Genomic DNA, 19,356 nt, shown 5'->3' with positions numbered 1-19,356 from the left:
GGTCACATGCAATTGTAGGAAATAATTCACTGCCATGTTTTCCCCAGTGCTATCACTTCGCAAAACTGGAAAAAAAAGAAAAAAGTATATTACAACCAGGATATTGACTTTGATACAATCCACCGATCTCATTCAGATTTCCCCAAATGTACTTGTCCTCGTTTGCGTGTATATAAGTTCTATACAACGTTATCACCTGCGTAGTTTCGTGTCCCCACATACAGCGTTCCGTCACGCAAAGACCCTCCTGTGGCCCTTTTGTAGCAGAACCCCCAAACCCTGCCCATCATTAATCTTTCCTCCATTTCTAAAATTGTGTTATCTCAAAATAGGTTGTATTTGCACACAGAAAATATCTAGCGTGGGATCTTTTGGAATTCCTTTTTTCCACTCAGCATAATGTCCCGGACATTCGTATCTTTTTTACACCAAAGTTTTCACTTTGCAGGTAGCTTTTTTAAATTACCCCAACAGCAAATATGAAGTCTAGTCCGAGGACAGCAGGGGTGCGCCTATCCTTTCCTAGAAAACAGCCGTCTTTTGTCTTTTCACGAGTAGAACAGATTGCTTGAAAAGATGTTTTTCCACCTTTGGGGGTGGAATCCCTAAACGCACCCCACTCTTGGAAAGACATCCAAGGTCAGAGGTTGAAAGGTGTGACTGCAAACTTTCACGCCTAAAAACCACTCATTCCTGTGTGTCTGTACAGTGAGCAAAGGCTTATTCTCCGCCAACTGAGATGAATAATGCGGGCAGGATAGGGAGATAAAAGAGGGTGCATTTTAATGACATTAACTGTATTTTTTGTGTTAGTCACCACAAAAAGGGAGGCTGATCCTAGCCCGCCTTTGGAAGCCTCAGAACAACTCCTACAGACCTTCCCTCCCATTGGGCACATGTAATCTTATTGGACAGCCAATAAGTGAGCCCCATTTCTGTTTTGCAAAAAGCCCCTGCCTCCCCTCCCCCATCGGGGTGTCCCTTTGTAGAATGCTCACTGACGGGAATCTGACAGGGCTTGTCGGGCCTCCTAGGAAGACCAGGCAGCCACATCCTTTGCCACAAAATCTTGATATCAAAATTGACCTCCCTGAGAATGGAGGGGCAAATGGTTATTTCAAGCTTGTTTGTAGCAAAAGTAACTAACATTGTTAAAGACAATTGGGATTTTAAATACATAAGGATAACTTGAAAGTAAACATTGTCATTGTTTTTTTGGGGGGGAATGAATTGACTAGAAAATGAGTCGTCGGTGCTGTTTACTGGGTTCAGCTTGGGGCATCATTCTGTAGCAGCTGGAACCTCTCCTGTGTGAGTTCAGCAGCATAGGTGACAGTGCACACCAGTCTAGTAATAAAACACACCAATTTCGTTTATTTAACCACCTGCTTGCTTCACCTGACAAGTATTTATGGACTATCTACTGTTGGCTCAGCACTGGGCTCTGGGCCCAGGGAATCTGAGGCCACAGAGGCCCTGCCCGCCAGCCCCCACCTGCAGGCGGTTAGGGGGCAAAGATCAGGGCCTGGGCTGCCGCTCCTCCCCCAGACGTGGCTGTGCTCCTCAGACTGGCCACTCAACCCACTCTGAGGGTCAGTTTTCTAATCTGTAAAGGGAAAACAAAGTCCCTTTCAGGAATTGTGAAGACAGGCAGGGTTCTCTAGGATTATAGGAGAGTAATTGATATTTATGTTAATGGTCATTGGTCTTTGGCAGGTAAGGTGATCTTTCCAAGTGTAAAAGTACTTTACCATGGCAATAATCTAATGGTTATTGTAGCGCTGTTAATTTTATAATGTGAGGGGTAAACCTTCATGGTTACTCGGTGACCATCCTTGGGGTTTCAAGGATAGTTTAGATGTAGAAAATATCTTACCATTTTTGACAGAGGATACTTGGTATTACATTAAGTTAGGAGATTAAAGTGTCTAAAGAGAAGAAAATATTGACAGTCTTATTTTGTTGTGTAAACATTTAACATAAATACATAGCAAGTAACAGTGACAAACTAGGTGAAAAAAATGTAAAATGAACACAGCAAATCATTTAGTTGAAATGATTTAAATCATTTAAGAGGCACAAAATATGAAGACGTCATTTTTGAACTGCAGATGTAAACTTTGCAAAAAAATAAATCCTAACAGCTGTTTATTTATGGGATTAAGCATATACAAACTGAATTTTAACGCTTTCAATGTTAGCTTTAAATACAATAAATCTTCAGAATATTAAATAAGACAAATGTATATTTAAATGAATTTTCCATCTTAATGAGCTGTACCGATTTTCTTAATAAACAAAGAAACCTTATCCATAATTTTGTAAACATTCATATTCTCTGAAATGATTGAGCCCACTAGTGTCAATAATGTGTATCAATGAAAACTTTTAATCAAAGCATAAAGTTTCACTTTTAATACATTTTAGGTAAAAATAAAAGTGGACCAATGTAAAGAAAAATACGACGTGAATAATAGTGCAGTTTTGCATCTCGGACGCGGGAGGCGGCCGTAGTGAGGACGAATGCGGCAGCGTCTGTGAAGCGCCGGGTGGACGGCGCCAGGAAATCAGCCAGTACTGAGCCGGAGCGCCGGGCACAGCGCAGGGGCTCGAGGCCAGATGATTTGAGGAGACGAGCTCCGAGGGCACGACGCTCAGGGAAGAGACAGCCACCCCTCGGGGAGCGCGGGTGGGGAGGGGAGGGCCGGCGGGGAGGGCGGTGCCCGCCGCCGGCCTGTGCTGGCCTAGTCCCTAAGAAGTCCTAAATCCGCTTGCTCCTGCGTCGCGCCCCGGGACAGCGCATCTCAATCGGTGCCCCTCTCGTTCAGGTCTCCGGGGGTACCCAGCTCCGAGGGGATGTCCCTTTCCCCACGTGGCTATTTAGCACGGCGCGCTCGCTGACCGGGAGAGCTGGGCGAGGGTCGGGAGTTGCCTCTGCGTCCCGCCATGGGGACCGGACCGACCCTAAGACCACGGATTCTCCTGGGCGAGGTCCCAGCACCGTGACCGTGGGCGAGTTTGCGGGTCCCTGCAAAGGGCGGCGGGTACGGGTCCCCGACCAGGAGGCCCGTGGGGCTGCAAGGAGACGGCGCGCCTGGCGTGTACCAGGTAAGGGTGACAGTGCCTGTCATTTATCACTTCCGCTGGCTGGGCGGCTGCGTGGAGTGTAAACCCCTCTTTGTCCTCCTCAGGGCCCCCGGAGCAGCGCGCCCCCGACACAGCCCTCTTGGCGAATGGCTCGCTTAGGCTCTGCAGCCCACCTGGGACTGACGGGGTTCCGGGGCCCGGAATGAAGCCAGCGCCCCTGAAGTCCTCCCGCTTGACCTGCCCACGTGGAAGGGGCAGCAGAGCCCTGGTCGCGTCCCGGCGTCCTCCCCGCTCCCTCCCCGCCCCCTGCCAGCCCCTGCCCCTGCCCCGCCCCCGCCCCGCCCCGCCCCCGCCCCGCCCCGCCCCCGCCCCCGCCCCGCCCCGCCCCCGCCCCCGCCCCTCCCGGCCCCTCCTCCCTCCAAGTCCTGCCCCGCTCTGCCCGGCAGGCTCCTCCCTAGGAAGGCGGCCTTGCTCTCCTCTGAGGACAACTCTTGCTGCTACTTGCAGGGCGGCTTTTGAGAATTCCCTGCATGATTTGAATGTTATTTGCTAAAAGAACACTCTTGTTCAGTGCTGCGATTCTGCCCTCATTAATTCTGAAAAAGTGATTTGGGAGAACAGGGCGCCAAAGGGGGCCTGACGCCAACTTCTCACTTTTCTCAGGGGCAGGTTTCCTTTTACACAAACCTTCGTTTTCAGAGATGCCTCCTCTGACCCCAGTGCCCCACTCTGCCCTCCCCGCTTGTCTTGCTGTAAGATCACGTGACCCTGCTGGGGACACATCCTACTGGGGACACAGCCTCTGGAGGTATCATGCAGGAGACCAGCATGAAGCACAGGCCTGTTGAAGTCCGATTATAACACCGCCCTACATTTCTGCACCCTCATCCTGCGCTCCCTGGGCTTAAGTGTTGGGGCCCCTTAAAGCCAGGCCCCCTTCTCGCCCACTGGCTGCCCTCCTCTTTACCCCTAGGTGATCTCATCCAGGCCACTGCCTCAGTCTCCACCTACTCAACAAAGACTGCAGTTTATACTCCAGGCCAGACCGCTCCTCCCTGTCAGACCCCAAATCTAACAGAGTGCCCACCCTTGGATGTCTCTAAGGCAGCTCAGCACGTTTGAGATGAGCCTGTGATCTTCACCCCCAAATTGGCTCTTTCTAGAGACTCCCATCTCTGTGTGTCTGAAGGCCAGGAACTCCAAAGTGTCGTAGTACCTCACAGACCCTGCATCCCACAAGACCCAGTCCATCGCAAGCAGCTCCATCCTAGACCTGGACCAGAGGCGAGCCTGCCCTGGCCTGGCTCCAAAGGGCCCCAGTCTGGCCCTCGTTGGTCCTGCTCGTCAACACAGACCCAGGAGGTTCCCACACTCCTAGGTCAAGTTCTGGGACCCCGGAATTCCCAGCCAAATGTCCCCAAGCCCACCCTCCAACCCCCGTACAGGTCCATCCTCCTGAGGGTGACCCCACTGCTGATGTGGGTCCCCAAGGCTAATGGCGTGGCCAGAGGAAGCTATTTGCAAGGGATGTGGGTGGAGCTGGGGCGTGGGCCTAGGACGCCTCACAAAGCTGGAGGTGGAGAGAAAGGGCCTGGAATCTGAGAATTCCCAGTTGGAATCTGGTCCCCCCAGTTGTTGTGAGAGTGTGTTTGTCAAAGCAGGAAGACAGAACACATTTTATTTAACATTTTGTTAGCTGGATTTAGAACTTTCCACAATTTAGACACGTGGCATACGCGACTCAATTTGTACCCTTCCCAGGCAGAAACGTCAGCACAACCTGGTCAGAAAGACGCCAACTCTTCCCTCCTGAGAATCTCTTGATGGAATGACATCTCCCATGTGGTCCCAGGCCTAAGTCACACTCACTTCCCATCTGGGTCATTACAGCCTCCAGTCACTTCTTCACTAAGCACCTGAGGTTTTGAAAATACAAATCCCACCTGTTTTCAGATGGAAATAGGCCTGCCTCTCTAGCTTCATCCTCTAGTCTCTGCTGCTCTTGGTCTTCCAGCAGCCTCTCCCCAACTCAGCTTCTCCCAGGCCCTCTGTCTCAGGCTCCCCAGGGCCTTTGCACAAGCTGTCCTGTCTGTCTGGGAAATTCAGCAGATGCCTAGTTTACTTCCATTCAGCCTATTTCTCGGTCTTCCCCCCACGTCCCAGACTCAGTCAAGCCCCTGTTACAAGCTCATGGGCATGTGGCTGGGTGTGTCACTGTGTTTATTGGGGGATTGCTGATTAACACCCGGCTCCTCTACTCTGGGCCCCATTAGGGCAACGGCCTCCACACCTCCCCTGGCAGAGGTGCTTGTATGACCCTGCCCCGCCGACCTGTCCAGGTTCATCTCTGACCACCCCCCACCCTCTGTGCCCGCCACACTGGCCTTTTCATTCTTCCAAACCCTACATGCCTTCCTTCCTCAGACCCTCTGCCCCTGTGGCTCTTCTTCTTGGGGCACTCCGGCCTTAATCCCCATGGGCCACACCTTCCTTTACCGCTTTCTGTTCAATATCACCACCTCACCTAGGCCTTCTGAGGTGACCCTTCTAAAACAGCACGGGTCCATTGCGACTCCATGCCATCCCCTCTCTGCTGACACCCTAAAATGCTTGGTGGTTCAGTTACTCACAGGTGAGCGCGGCTTGGGTTGCCTCCACAGCGCCCCCCACGGTGCCTGGGTGGCACAACAAGTGCTGCCCAGGTCAGAGGTTCCCAAACTTCCAACCCACAGGGCACCTTTAGTCTCTCAGTCATCTTTCTACAGTGTCCCTAGGCCCAAACGAATGCCCAACAGTGTCTTTTGTTCAGTTAGTTAGGATCAAACAACTTAAAAAAAATATTTACGGTAAAACAGTCTGGCAGTTCCTCAAAAAGTTAAGCCTAGACTTACCGTATGATCTGGCAATTTCACTCCTAGGGATACACCCCAAAGAAGTGAAAATAGGCATTCAAGCAAAACCTTTTACATGAATGTTCATAGCAGCAGGATTCACAATCAAGCAAAAGGTGAAAACAACGCAAGTGTCCACTGATGGACAAATGAATATGCAAAATGTACCATATCCACACAAGGGAATATTATTAGTCAGCCATGAAAAGGAATGATACTGACAATGTGCTACACCATGGATGACCCTTGAAAACATCATGTTGAGTGAAAGGAGCCACACACAAAATGCCACGATGTACGAGTTCGTTTACATGAAACATCCAGAACAGGCAAATCCACAGAGACAGAAAGCGCATTAGTGTTTGCCAGGGGCTGGGTGGGAGGGGAGAATACGGAGCAGCTGCTTAGTAGGTACGGGGTTTCCTTTTGTGGTGACAACAATGTTCTGGAAATAGATAGTGGTAGTGGTTGCACAACACTGTGAATGTGCTAAATGCCACGGAATCGTCTGCTTACAAATGGCTAAAATGATCAAATTTATATTATGTATATTTCACCACAAGAAAAGGTTAATTTTATGCGATGTGAATTTCACTTCAATTTTTTGAAAAGTATTTATGTTCTAACAACTTCAGTAGCTGTTTTTTTAATAAAAAAATAATCCGTATAAATTGAAGAAAAAATTTATTTCATTCTTAAATAAGCTCAGTTATGTACTAATGGGATGGCTGTACTGTTGAGCATTGCACAACTTCTCAAACCTAAGAATCAAATTGGACCCTGTCACTCTTGTTTCCTGTCCCACACTGATTTTCACACACACTAATTGCTTTTGATGACAGTAGTCACCAAAAGCCCAACTTTGCATACATAGGACATCATCAGAAGGAATTTAGCACAATCTAATGTTGACAGTGTGAATTCCCTGGGGTTATCTCTTCACATGGTATCTGATATATTTCACTGGTTCCCTCCAAATGTTAAAATCTCCCACTGCACAGGGCACCATGGCACAGTCTGGAGACTGTGGTCACAAGTATATGCTGAGTTAAACTAGTTATTAAGTTAATGCTTAAGTATGTCATTAAGATGTCCATCCATTGTTTCTTCCTCCTCTCTTTCTTTGCAATCAACCTTTTCTTCCAAATAATCTTGCAAATATCTGGCCATTTTATTTCCCAAGAAACACCCACTTCTGGAAGAAAAATTGCATGCCCTGGGCATTTCTTTGCACTCCACCCACTCAATGGAGATGGCAGGAATTTGACACATGCTGGCTGGTTTGAATCACAAGACTGATGAGCTCATGAAATTACATGAGACTAGAATTTGATGACACAAGCAAAAGGTAACCGTGTCATGCTATTCTGAAAACAGAGTATGTCCTAAAAAACCACTTTACTTTCCGCAATGGGCCTAGGCCTGCAGCTGGAAGTTGAAGGCAGAGTTGTCCGCTCTGGGTTATAAAGAGCAGGATCAGACCATGTGGTCTTAGGTAAAGCAGGGACTGGACCCATCTTATCTAAGGCTGGGGGAGACGCCTGGCGGGGGCCAGAAACACACCCAAGCAGCCCCTTCCAGCAGCTGGAAACCTATTTCAGGAAGTTCTCTGGTAGGAGAGATAATTTCACAAAGCCCATCAACAGAGCCCAGTGACAGAGTGGTCCAGGGAGGAGAGAGTGGCGTGCTGCCCCTGGTTTATTTTTACTAGCCATTCAGGGGAAGATCTGACCAATTCAAGTGCTTGCTGGGAACCGGTGGTGGCCTCCCTTGCCTAGAGCTCACAGCCGTGGGGGTGGGGTGGTCACAGCAGCCCCCCACCCCTGAGCACTGGATAATGAACCAGGCACAACTGTAGGAGAAAGCCCAGCTGGGAAGGGCCTATACTTGGGGTTCAAGGCTATTCCAGCTGGTGGGGCCCTTGGGGTATGGAGCCAAGGCCAATAACAGGGCACAGACATTGGGCAACGCTTGGTGCAGCCAACCCCATGTACTTATTCCTGTGCCCCAGGGAGACACGGCTGCAAAAATGGGGCAGCAAAAACAACCAGAATGCTCCACTAATGCCCTGAGGAGAGCATCATACCTTTTGCCAGGGGCATGTTAAAGCTGTGAGGTGCCTGTGGGGTCTTCACAACTGTTTCAAGGGCCTTGGCAGACAAACCAGCAGGCAATTCTGCAGGAACAGAGGACAGAGGTTGGGAAAATAATGATATCAAGTGGAAGCCCCAAGGCTTCCCTGCATCCCCTGTGAGTGGCTGGGGAGGAACTCGGGGCTCGGCGCTCACAGGGCCTGGTGAGACCCACTGTTATGAGCCGAATTGTGTCCCCCCCAAGAGACATGTTGTAGTCTCACCCACAGGACCTGCAAACGTGACCTTATTTGGAAATAGGGTCTGTGCAGATAATCCAGTTAAGATGAGGTCATCAGGGTGGGCCCTGCTCCAGTATGACTGTCCTTATAAAGAGGGGACATTTGGACAGCTGGGTATGCGCGGAAGGAAGGTGCCGTGAAGACACAGGCAGGAGACGACCATGTGAGTGGAGTGGTGCATCTACAAAGCACAGGATGCCAAGGACGGCTGGCAGATGCCAGAGGCTGGAGTTGGCAAGGAGGGGCCCTTCCCACAGCCTTCCCAGGGAGCGGCGCTCTGCTCACACCAGGATTGCAGGCTTGTGGCCTCTAGAATCGTGACAGAATATACTCTCACTTTAATATGGCAGCCCCAGGAAACTATATACTCACCTAGATCAATATCTTTGTCACAGTTACAAGGGTCCTTATTTTATCCCAAACAAGAGATACTGATTTTCTCTATCCACTCGGGGCCTACTGAACTGCAGCTGGTCAGTAAGCTCGTACAGGGGTCTGTGACAGTGACCCGAATGTGTCAACACCTGCCTGATGGCCTTCGAACTGAAACATTCGCTCTCCTTGTCTCTCGTCTGCCGATTCACACTGCAGATTTGGGGACTTGTCAGCCTCCAAACTCCTGCAGGCCCATTCCTTATAGCACGTGGGCACACACACGCACACACACACCCTATTGGTTCTGTTTCTCTGGGCCTTAAAGCTTTCCTGTTTCACTTTAACTCTGTTTTCTAAATCCAACCAGTCTTTTTCTTGGCAAAACTGGTAGACCCACCAGTTTTTTTTTTGCAGCCTGTTCTGTGGTTTATATTGAATTTTGTTTTTTAAAAGCCATTTTTAAACCACTGCAATGAAGGTTGACGCTGCTCTTCAAGGTCAGTAAATGCATAGTCCGGGTATGACACTCCTTTGTCTAGACAGGTCCCCTGACAAAAACAAGTCAAGAAATCAGGTTTTCTCTTGCTAAAGCTGAACCGGGCTGTGCTGAAATGATCTTAAAACAAGGCGTGTGAAAGTCGGGCTGGCCTCCCTGCTCTGCTCCCTACAGGTTGAGGGGTCACCTTTCACTGCTTCCTCTTCCCACCCTTGCCCCCCCCACAAAGCTGCCCCCTCCCCTCCTGGTGAGTCACTCAAACCCCAGGGCTGCGAGTCCCTGCGCTGCCAGTGGGGTCCCTCCTATCACACCTCCAGATCAGGCATCTCCAGCCAAGACTTTTTCCCTAAGATGTCTATTTAGAAAGGAATTCTCCTTGGGTACTTCTCACACACACCCCGGTGGCTTTGCCAGATTCTCAAGGGAGTGGTTCCACGAGGTGGCCACCTGCCATCTGTGGGCCGAGCGTGGGAACTGCAGCGGTGGTTGCTGGGGAATCCGGATGGCTGCACAGGTGAGCCAGACTCCCAACCATAATATTTGTGGGGCACATGCTCTGTGCCAGGCACTGCCCTCATCACAAACGGCCCTGCCCACTTGGTCTTTTGGTCCATGCCTCAGTGAAATTGCAGGTCCCAGCCTGACGAGAGCAGGCAGCAGCCAAGGGCTGCTCATGCTGTTCCAGACTTGTGGGTCACCGGCTTCTCTTGCCTGTTTCCCCCTCTGTAGAATGAGGAAGGTGAAACTAGGGTCCCTACTTCCCAGAATTGTGGGGATTAAATAAGTTAACGTATCCTCAGAACAGTGTCTGCACGTCCTGTGCCCTGCACGAGCATCGGCTGTCTTCTTTCATTTGGGCTGGTTTCATGGGCTTTCAGTCACGCACCGAAAACGTCTAATCTGCCATATTTTCCCACTGAAGTAGACAAATATAATATCAAATTACATTCAATGAGAGAGCAAGTTACAGGCATTTACATAACGAGCCCCATTTCTGTTCAAATATTAGACAATTTGTAAGAGCAAAAGATTGGCAACAACCCAAATGCCCCTCGATGGGGCACTGGGGAAATCATCACCACTCATCACCATGGAGGAGTACTGCGCAGCCGTGAAAAGGGAGAAGGACAAGCTCCGCCCGGCTCTGTGGTGACCACAGAGGTCTCCGTGGGCAGAGCAAGGGGGGGAAGCACCACGTGGGGGTTACCGTTTACTCAAGACAGGCGGGAACTAGGAAGGCAGCCAGCTATCTGTCCGCCTATCTATTTATCATCTATCTATCTATCCATCTATATCTATTTGCCTGATAATCTACATCTCTCTCTCTCTCTCTCTCTAATCTATCTATCTATCTATCTATCCTCTATCATCCACCTATCTGAGCTGCCTCTATTTTCAGCATAAGCACCGGGAGACTAACCTGTAAGTATCTGGGACGTAACTATAGGGATGGAGAGTGGAAGGACTTGGGACGGAAACACAACTTCTCTGTACGTGCCTTGTTTTATAGATTTGACTTGGGAACCGTGCGAATATTTTATGTACTTATAAAACAAATCAACTTTAAAAAGCCACTCCCTAAATATCAGACATAAAATAGGACAAACAAACCAAATGTGCCATTGGATGGCCTGACCGACCAGAGCAGAGCTATTCCAAGTGGCTTGAAAACGTGGAAATTTGAAAGTCACTTCTAGTGGAAAATATGCTAAAGACAAAAGGAAGTAAGAAAAAGAAAGAAAAATCTTAGGACTTTTCCAGTAATCACGCTGTGTTGAGGGATAAAGCAAATGTGATATTCAGCTTCTGTCATTTACCTGTCTCATGAGGAACGGAGAGTTTTGGTGTGAAAGGACGGAAGTTAAGGTGCGCTGAACTTGACAGAGAAATACCAGCACAGAATAATCAGCAAAATTAATAAAAATGGAGAATGCAAACATGCTCTAAACTGGGCTCATCATCTCTCATAATGTAAGTACATATTTAAGGGCACTGCTCTCTTTTCGTCCTCTGTACCTCCTGCCTACTAATTTTGTGTAAACACAAAAGTCCCTTTTCTACCAGTGAGATGCATTGTTTAATGCAGTGAAACTTGAGGCTATTCTAAGAACAAAAGGTGAAACAGATTATCTAACATTTACTTACAGTTTCTTAAAATGCCACCCCTCTCCCCAACTGATCAGGTACGTCTGTCCATAAACAATGATGAGATTAGCACGATTTCTTGTTTTTTATTATTAATTTTAAAGGTCAGCAAAACATATTCACTTTTCTATAATCATATATCATTTTAAAGTTATGAAACATTAGGTCCAAACTATACATGGAATTAATAAAGTCAGTTCTGCAGCAATTGGGGTTTTCATGCTCTTAGCAACTGTCACCGAGTCCTGTTCAGACACCTGGTCAGGAGGCTGGAAGGTGTGTGCGGTCAAGTCACTCCCGCCCGGTCCCAGCTGATGGGTCAGGTGACCTTCCCATGGGCTTACTTCTGGAGTACGTGCAGTTCTAAACCTGGAGGGAACTCAGATTAAAGTGCCTTTAATTAACGTGATCTTTAAATTATTGTCAAACACACCTCTGCTTTACGACGACTCATTTCATTTGCAATTTAAAGCTTAAACAAATGATGCATTAAACAAATGCTAATTTTTAATTCGTTGAGGGAAAAGTCAATATTTATCATTAAAGAATACGGTTCAAATATAAGCTCTGCCCAGTAGGAAACATCAAAGGTACGACTGCAGAATAATGAAAACAAGCATTCATTTTTATGAACTTTGATCCTCAGAGCTCCTCTCTCTCCTGAGGCTAACGATGCGCTTTTCTTTACCCTGTGTGTGTGTGTGAGGCCCATGACCCTGAACCAGACACTCCTCACTCAGCAGCACCAGACCTGCTTCCAGAATGCTGCCAGCAGGATGCACCCCCACAGCCGCCTCCCACCACCCCAAAGACCCGCGCATTCTACATCCTGGCATGTGGGAGCCTCTGGGGGAGTGACCGGCGAAGCTCATGGGCCCACCAGCCCTCCCCATCACTCGAGAGTCAAAACTAAAAGTTTTAAAAAGCCAAGGACATCTTCCACAGATGACAATAAAAGGCAAAGAGATAAGAAATTGAAGGAAAAAGTAAAGTAGTTTAACAAAGAGACCCCACATCCAACTGGCAGGAATTCCAAAAAGAAGCAAGAGGAAGGGTGGGATTTACCAAAGACAGAATACAGGGCGTTCCGGGCTGACTGAGGACGAGCCTTCCAGTACCTACGGCAGGTGTGTTACACGCTGAGGAAAGGGGAAGTTATTAAGAGAAAGAAAACAGGAAGGCAGGCAGTATAGCACCCTCATCCCCCACTGCCCTCTGCTCCTACCCCTGGGAGTGCACCCGCCTTAAGGCACCCCCAATGTGATTTCATTTCACACGTACATACATGTGTATACATGTATACACACATACATACATACATATGCACACACAAGCATACATACATGCACACATACATTTACATGTATATACCCATATACACAAATACATACATATGTACACATATATACACATACACACATATATACATACTTGTACATTCATTTTGTTAAGACAATTATTATATATACATATTTTACATATAGATATATAAATAATATTTTATATATACATATATAAATAATATATATAACATATAAAATAATTGTCTTTTAACAAAATTAATAGACTTTATTTTTTATAGCCTTTGTAGATATCCAGAAAAATCACACAGAACGTGCAGAATTCCCATGGGACCCTCACCCCTGCTCCCTTGCCCTCCCATAGTTTTCCTTAGTACTAACATTATTATTGGTGTGGTACTTGTTACAACGAATGAACCAACAGTGATAAATTATTATTACCTAATAATTTTAAATTAACATTTAAATTAAGTAAACATCTAAAATGTGAATGGTTAAAAGAAAGGTTCCCATTTTTTCCATATTTTTAGATCCATTTTTAAAGACTTTCATTTTCTGTGGAACTAATTTCGTCTGCAACTAGCTGGCGTCCGTGTGCAATCCCCAAGCACGCAGGAAAGGCAGGGGCTCGTGCGTGAGAAGGGAGCGGAGCACACCTTCACTGGGCAAATATGGACAGGGCCGTGCCTGGAGGCATTGTGGGTGCCAGCTGCCTAACAGCGTGTTGCGCCCAGGTGCAGAGTTCAAGGAGGCATACCGCCTCTCGTGCCAGAGGATTCTGGTCGCTCTGCCTGGGTATGTTTTCCAGGCTTCCTACCAATGTTCCCTGATTCACAGCCAACCTCGACTGCTTTTGTCTAACTGTCTTCTGATCTGTCTGTTTCTTACCTGTGGTCACAAAAACCACAATGGAAGGGCCATTCATCTCAGAGACGAGACAGTTACACAAACCCTGGTGCGTTGTGGATGGCTCCTAGGGCTAACTAAAAATAAAGCAGTACAAACATGCAACCAATACTTTTTTTTTTTTAATTCGAGATTTTAACTCTTCAATTTGCAAAACAAAACAAAAGCCTCTGCAAGCAACCACAATGATGTTTGTATTGTTTATTAAAGCATAATGTAGTATCAAAGATTTTTAAAGTAATGTCAACTGTCTTGAGTAAACATATATACATCCTATTGCCAACAAACCCTAACTACGTGCAGGGTACTTAGGGTAGGTTTTAAAGCAGTTTAAAATATCTTCACCTGCAGCCCCAATGGGCCCCTATTTCCAGGATGGCCTCTTCACTGGTACTCAGGGGTGTGTCGTGCCCTCCGTGCTGGTTCCTGCTCCCTTCCCTGCACGGACAAGGGACAGACGGACAGGACAGGTATATGAGCTGGCAGGGGCTCTCTCTAGCAACTCAAGGGCACAGGGAGAGCGGAGGGACCACAATGCGGCTGGGAACGAGAAGTGGCAAATGGCCAGAGATCAGAGGTAGGAATCGAGAGAGTGAAACAGTCATTGTTGTGAAAACCCTGTGTTTTCCTATGCCAAACTATTCAGCATCAAATCATGAACCATGTGCCAATGAATGTAAACCACCATAAAAATCCTCATCGCAAGGAAATTCAGACTATTGATTGAGTCAATTTTGTTAAAAGTTGAATTTTTCGGGGCAGCCGCTCAGTTGGTTAGAGTGTGGTGCTCTTAACAACAAGGTTGCCGGTTCCATCCCCACATGGGCCACTGTGAGCTGCGCCCTCCACAACTAGACTGAAACAACTACTTGACTCAGAGCTGATGGGTCCTGGAAAAACATACTTTAAAAAAAAAATTGAAATTTGCACCTTCTTAGGGATTCAGCTTAGTTTTTCCTTCTTTGACTATATAGACTCTAATTAACCACATTACAAAAACTGACTTATTCTTATCCTTTTCAGAGTAGACTTCTATATAGTTATAAAGTGACATGTCTTTTTGTATTTTAGTCTAAAAATCTCCATGAAGTGATCTGTGCTTATAGGAAAAGTATAAAGTGCTCTTACCACGCAGTCTAGCCTGGCTTTAAAGAGTGCCCTCCCTGGCAAAGCATTTGTTGCAATACTGAGAATAACGCTCTAAAATTAAACATAAACTCATCAGTAAAGTGTGAGCTAGTGAAAGATTCTTAAAGCATGTATTTTTTCCTGGAAATCTACATGAGATAAAAGTAAAGAACAACAAGGTCCACCCACAAAGCAAGGAGTTGAGCACAGATGGAAAGAATCTAAATAAAATGAAACTGCAAGAAAAACTGCAATTAAAAAATGATCAGCAAATATAAATATTTCAGAAGACATATCTGCCTATCCTCCACGTGCTAAGGTTAAACACTCATTTGCAAAGACAGACTAAGTGAATATTAGAGACAAAAATCTACTCTAAAATGCTAACTGCAAATCCTGAACCTGTGTTTTGTGTGTGTGTGTGTGTATGTGTGTTTGTGTCTCTACATAGAAGAACCTATTTTCTTATTTCAACTGACATTTCCTATGAGGAAAGTTTCCTGTGAATAGGGCCCCAAATGTTGAAAGCAGAGCGAGGCCAGCAGCAGACTTTACTGTGGATCACAACAGCCCAGCCATGTATTGCCTGATTTTAAAATGTACTCCACATGCATTCTCCCCACTTAGAATGGGGAAATCAAGAACATTCTGGCCCTTTCCAATTCAAAAGAGATATGTGGGACCAAGCAGTTTATAAGTGTATGAGGCGGGCGGCCGGATGGCTCAGTTGGTTAGAGCGTGAGCTCTTAACAACAAGGTTGCCGGTTCAATTCCCACATGCGATGGTGGGCTGTGCCTCCTGCAACTAAGATTGAAAACGGTGACTGGACTTGGAGCTGAGCTGCGCCCTCCACAACTAGATTGAAGGACACGACCTGACTTGGAGCTGATGGGCCCTGGAGAAACACATGTTCCCCAAAATTCCCCAATTTAAAAAAAAATGTTTTTTTAAAAAAACAATAACTATAGAAAAAATATGCCATTCCCTTTAAAAAAATTCTAAACCTTTCTAAAACCTCCAATTTCGGGACTTCCGTTTCCTCCTATCTTAACAATAAGTAATGCACTTACCGAGCCTCACTTGAAAGAACTTCAAATCGAAATACAATTAATTTGAAGAAAGCCTGTCTACAAATCACACAGTGTGTTTTCACAGTGGCAGCTGGGAGACAGGGAGGTGACGCGCAGGCCGACGAGGGCCTCGGCCTGGCTTTGGAGCCCATGTGATGTCGGCATTTAGGTCCCCAGCCTGAGAATTCACTCTATCATGACATGATGATGTCACAGTCTTGTCAATTCGGTTCAACTCTAAAAGAAGTTATTAAGACCTGCTCAGCTGCAAAGATGAAGTGAGGAATTATCTGCCAATACGTCCAGAACAGTTTGTGTGCCGGACGTCCACACACTCATCCCCTAACGTCAGATCCAAAAGGAAGTACCAATTTAAAGCATGTTACTATGATTCATGCTTCCAAACGTCATACTTGTGATGTCCTAAATGAATCCAACCACAGAAGAAATCTATTGCGAGAATATTTCCTTTGTTACCAGAGAAAAATACCAATTGACTTACTGTCTTCTGGAATCTGTTGTTTCACCAAATCCAACATTCCTGGTCAAGGGCAAGCCGGAAGTGGTCCCGAGGGTGTGTCCTGTGTGTTCACTCAGTTGGCGCCCACCATTCCTCTTGGCCCGACCCTAAGGGCCCGTCCTTGTAGGGGATGAAGAGAGTTCCTCCAACTGGGTCGTGGGATCAAAGTAAGCTTACTTTTTGCAAGGCAGTCTATAAGTAAAAGAAAGATTATTAACTTAAGCAGGTCTTGTAGCCTTTGTCTGTTTCCAGCAACTTGAAGGAAAACGCAGAGCTTACGTGCAATGCAGTGTGATTCGAGCTCCCGAGGCCTGGAAGCGTCCTTTCCAGTCTGACTTCGACGGGACTGTAATGAACCGGAATTGTCACTGCCAGGGTACGCTCTTCAAAAACCAGACAAGACTAAGACAAACGTGCAGCATAGGGGTGTCCTGGTCCCCAGTATGTGCAAGCCCAGTTTAATACTTAACGTCTGTAAAATGCACTCAGATTTGACGTAACAACATGCTTTGGATGTCGGATATGTTAAAGAATTAAATTCCCCTGAACAACTGATCACCAAAGAAGTTAAGTTCAAAGTTTAGTACATGGAGTGACACACTGAGATAGAAACTGAAAATGCTCGCTGACGAACTGCTTTTGTACAAGCACAAGACATGAAGCTCAGACTGCATCTAGTGAGCCGCAGACAGTTCTGCCCTTCACTTTCTCATTGTATTATTCGGAAGCATGCAAGGACTGCGTGTTTTGGTGCAGGATCGTTCAGAGGCCTGCGTGCATTCTCCACGAGCCACTCTTTGTCCCTGTCCCTAGACCCCTGCCACCAGAACGCACTAACTCACCCAATGTTCCTCCATCAGGTCACAGGAAGTGGTTCAGATGCATCATTGCTTTACCTGTCCTGGGAAAGTGAGAATGTTTTCAAAGGTTATCATCTGAGTGAACTGTAAAGACAGAACAACAGTCAGTAAATTCTAGAAAGTCTCTATGTACTGAAGTTGTTTACTTGAGGGAAAATGATTTGGAGATTTTAAGTCATTATATTATAATTTAGTCCCACACACAGCCCCTTCAGCAGAACAGGTAAAAGGAGAGTGCAGGGGTTACAGGCAACTTCGGGAGCCCTCGAAGGCTTGGAGTGAGGAGGAAACGTCTGGAGAAGACCAGGGCTGCGAGAAAGCTGGCTCATGGGTTTAAGGAGTGAAAGGTTGTTAGACATGAAGGCTGTAATCATCTTCTTGACCTTTGTTTCACCACGAGCAGAACAAGAGGACATACGGTCAATTACCCCACACGAGGGTGTTTTTGCACAGGACACCTAGTGACTGTGATGTGAAATCTTTTCCACCAGCTGCATTAATAATCAAATAAATCACGTTTGTGGGAGCGAGGCTATATTTCTGTTCTTGGTTTGGAATAATGGCACTGAATCGCAGCTCGGCGTGATAAAATTGGCGATGGTCCCAAGTTGAGGCAAAAGACACCAGCTCTGCTGAGTCCCTGGAGCCAGGCATGAGCTGTCCCGCAAGTGGAAGTTCTCACAGTGATTTGCTTGCCAACTGGAGGTGCTGGGAAGCCCTGGAGAGGCAGAACTCTGACCATGGCTTTCGAATAGTCAGTTAAAATATTTATGCTTTGACACCACTTGAAGGCAGGTGTGTGTGGGGGGGAGGAGGGTAACGGCAGCCAGTGTGGGAAAGCCCACTTATGGGAGCCACAAATGACAGTCACTCAGGAGCCAGTAAAGCCATTTCATTTTTTGTTGTTGCCTTTTAAATTAAAAAGGAAAAATAAAAGTAGCTCTCCAGTTAAAGAAAATAAAAGTCTCCATACTATTTGGTGCCACATTTAGATGCTGGTTATTTCAAGAACATTCTGACGAATCCTAGTGAGGTGCAATAAATCACTAGACTAAGAATGTCAGGTCCGTGTGGGCTGTCTATGCTGACATTGTTCTTTTCCTGAGAAGAATTGTTTGGCTCAAGCAGGGGGCTAGCACAATTCCCAATTCTCCCTGAAGTACGTGCACAGTTCTAAACACAGAGAAATCCAGTTCCACCAACATGACATCACGGATTCACTAAGACAGTGTTTTGTGACCTGTAATGAGGAACCCCACATCATCTCAGTGACCAGATGACAGCCAGCTCAGGGTCGCTGGGGAGTTAGCTGAGCTAAGGTTGGTTGAGGCCCTACAGAACTCCCTTCTTACCCTAAACTGATATGCTGCACATTTATGTACGATTTGTTCCAGTTATTTATTTTTACTGATGCTTACCAGATGTACATAAGAACTGAAAATCTAGTAACACACAGTGCAGCTCTCAGCTTCTATAGAACTAGAAAAATCAATGTCCAACCTACCAAAAACGCTAACCAAACTGCAGTAAAAAGGTCTTTGCTTGGGATAGCAAGAGACTAAGAGCATAAAGCATGGGTTGGTTTTTTTTTTCCACTATGGTATTTATTGGGAATTTCCATTGTTCTGTTAGTTCACCCATCGAGAGTCTCTAACAGATTGCTACAGGAAGGATCTGAGAAAGATAGGAAAGACTGGGACTTGTGGGTGGTCACGCTTCGAAAGCAGGATTTCCAAAAGCCCCATGAAGACTTAGAGACAATTCCAACTGGATGTAACAAATTCAGGGTTTTTTTTGTTTTGTTGTGTGTGTGTGTGTGTGTGTGCTTCAAAGCTGTGCAGGTCAAAGAAGTATGTTTCCCCCCACACTTAGGAAAAACATTTTCCCATAGGTTAAAAATAAAAGGTGGTAGGAATCCTTCCTCTCCACCATCTACCTGAGTTGGGCAACTTCTTTTGATTTCGCAAAACCAGTCTCAGATTTCGTTTTGCTCTTAGAACACAGCACAAATAATTGAACCACCTCTGTACCTTATTATCCTAGGTACATGGAAAACACAGCTCATACTTGAAGGGACTTAACACTGGCTGTTAGGTGGCTCTACAATTGTTCCCCAGACAAACCTACATACTGACCTTACAATCTGCTAATAGCACTCCTGGGCATTTCATCCCAGAGAAGTGAAAACTTACGTACACAGAG

The 19,356-nt window shown here is 46.5% G+C and overlaps 1 long non-coding RNA gene across 1 annotated transcript; it reads left to right on the top strand.

Annotated features, from left to right (window-relative positions):
- The first annotated feature begins 1,574 nt into the window (after nt 1-1,574).
- Nucleotides 1,575-3,437, top strand: LOC141571567 (uncharacterized). The gene is made up of 3 exons (XR_012496405.1): nt 1,575-1,716; nt 2,428-3,108; nt 3,192-3,437. It is a non-coding gene; the product is annotated as an uncharacterized LOC141571567 (long non-coding RNA).
- The last annotated feature ends 15,919 nt before the right edge of the window (nt 3,438-19,356 follow it).

The sequence above is a fragment of the Rhinolophus sinicus genome, linkage group LG01 (genome assembly GCF_036562045.2).
Source record: "Rhinolophus sinicus isolate RSC01 linkage group LG01, ASM3656204v1, whole genome shotgun sequence".
In the NCBI taxonomy this organism is placed as follows: Eukaryota; Metazoa; Chordata; class Mammalia; order Chiroptera; family Rhinolophidae; genus Rhinolophus; species Rhinolophus sinicus.
The sequence above is the reverse complement of the archived record's forward strand: the minus strand, read 5'-3'. Positions and strand labels throughout refer to the sequence as shown.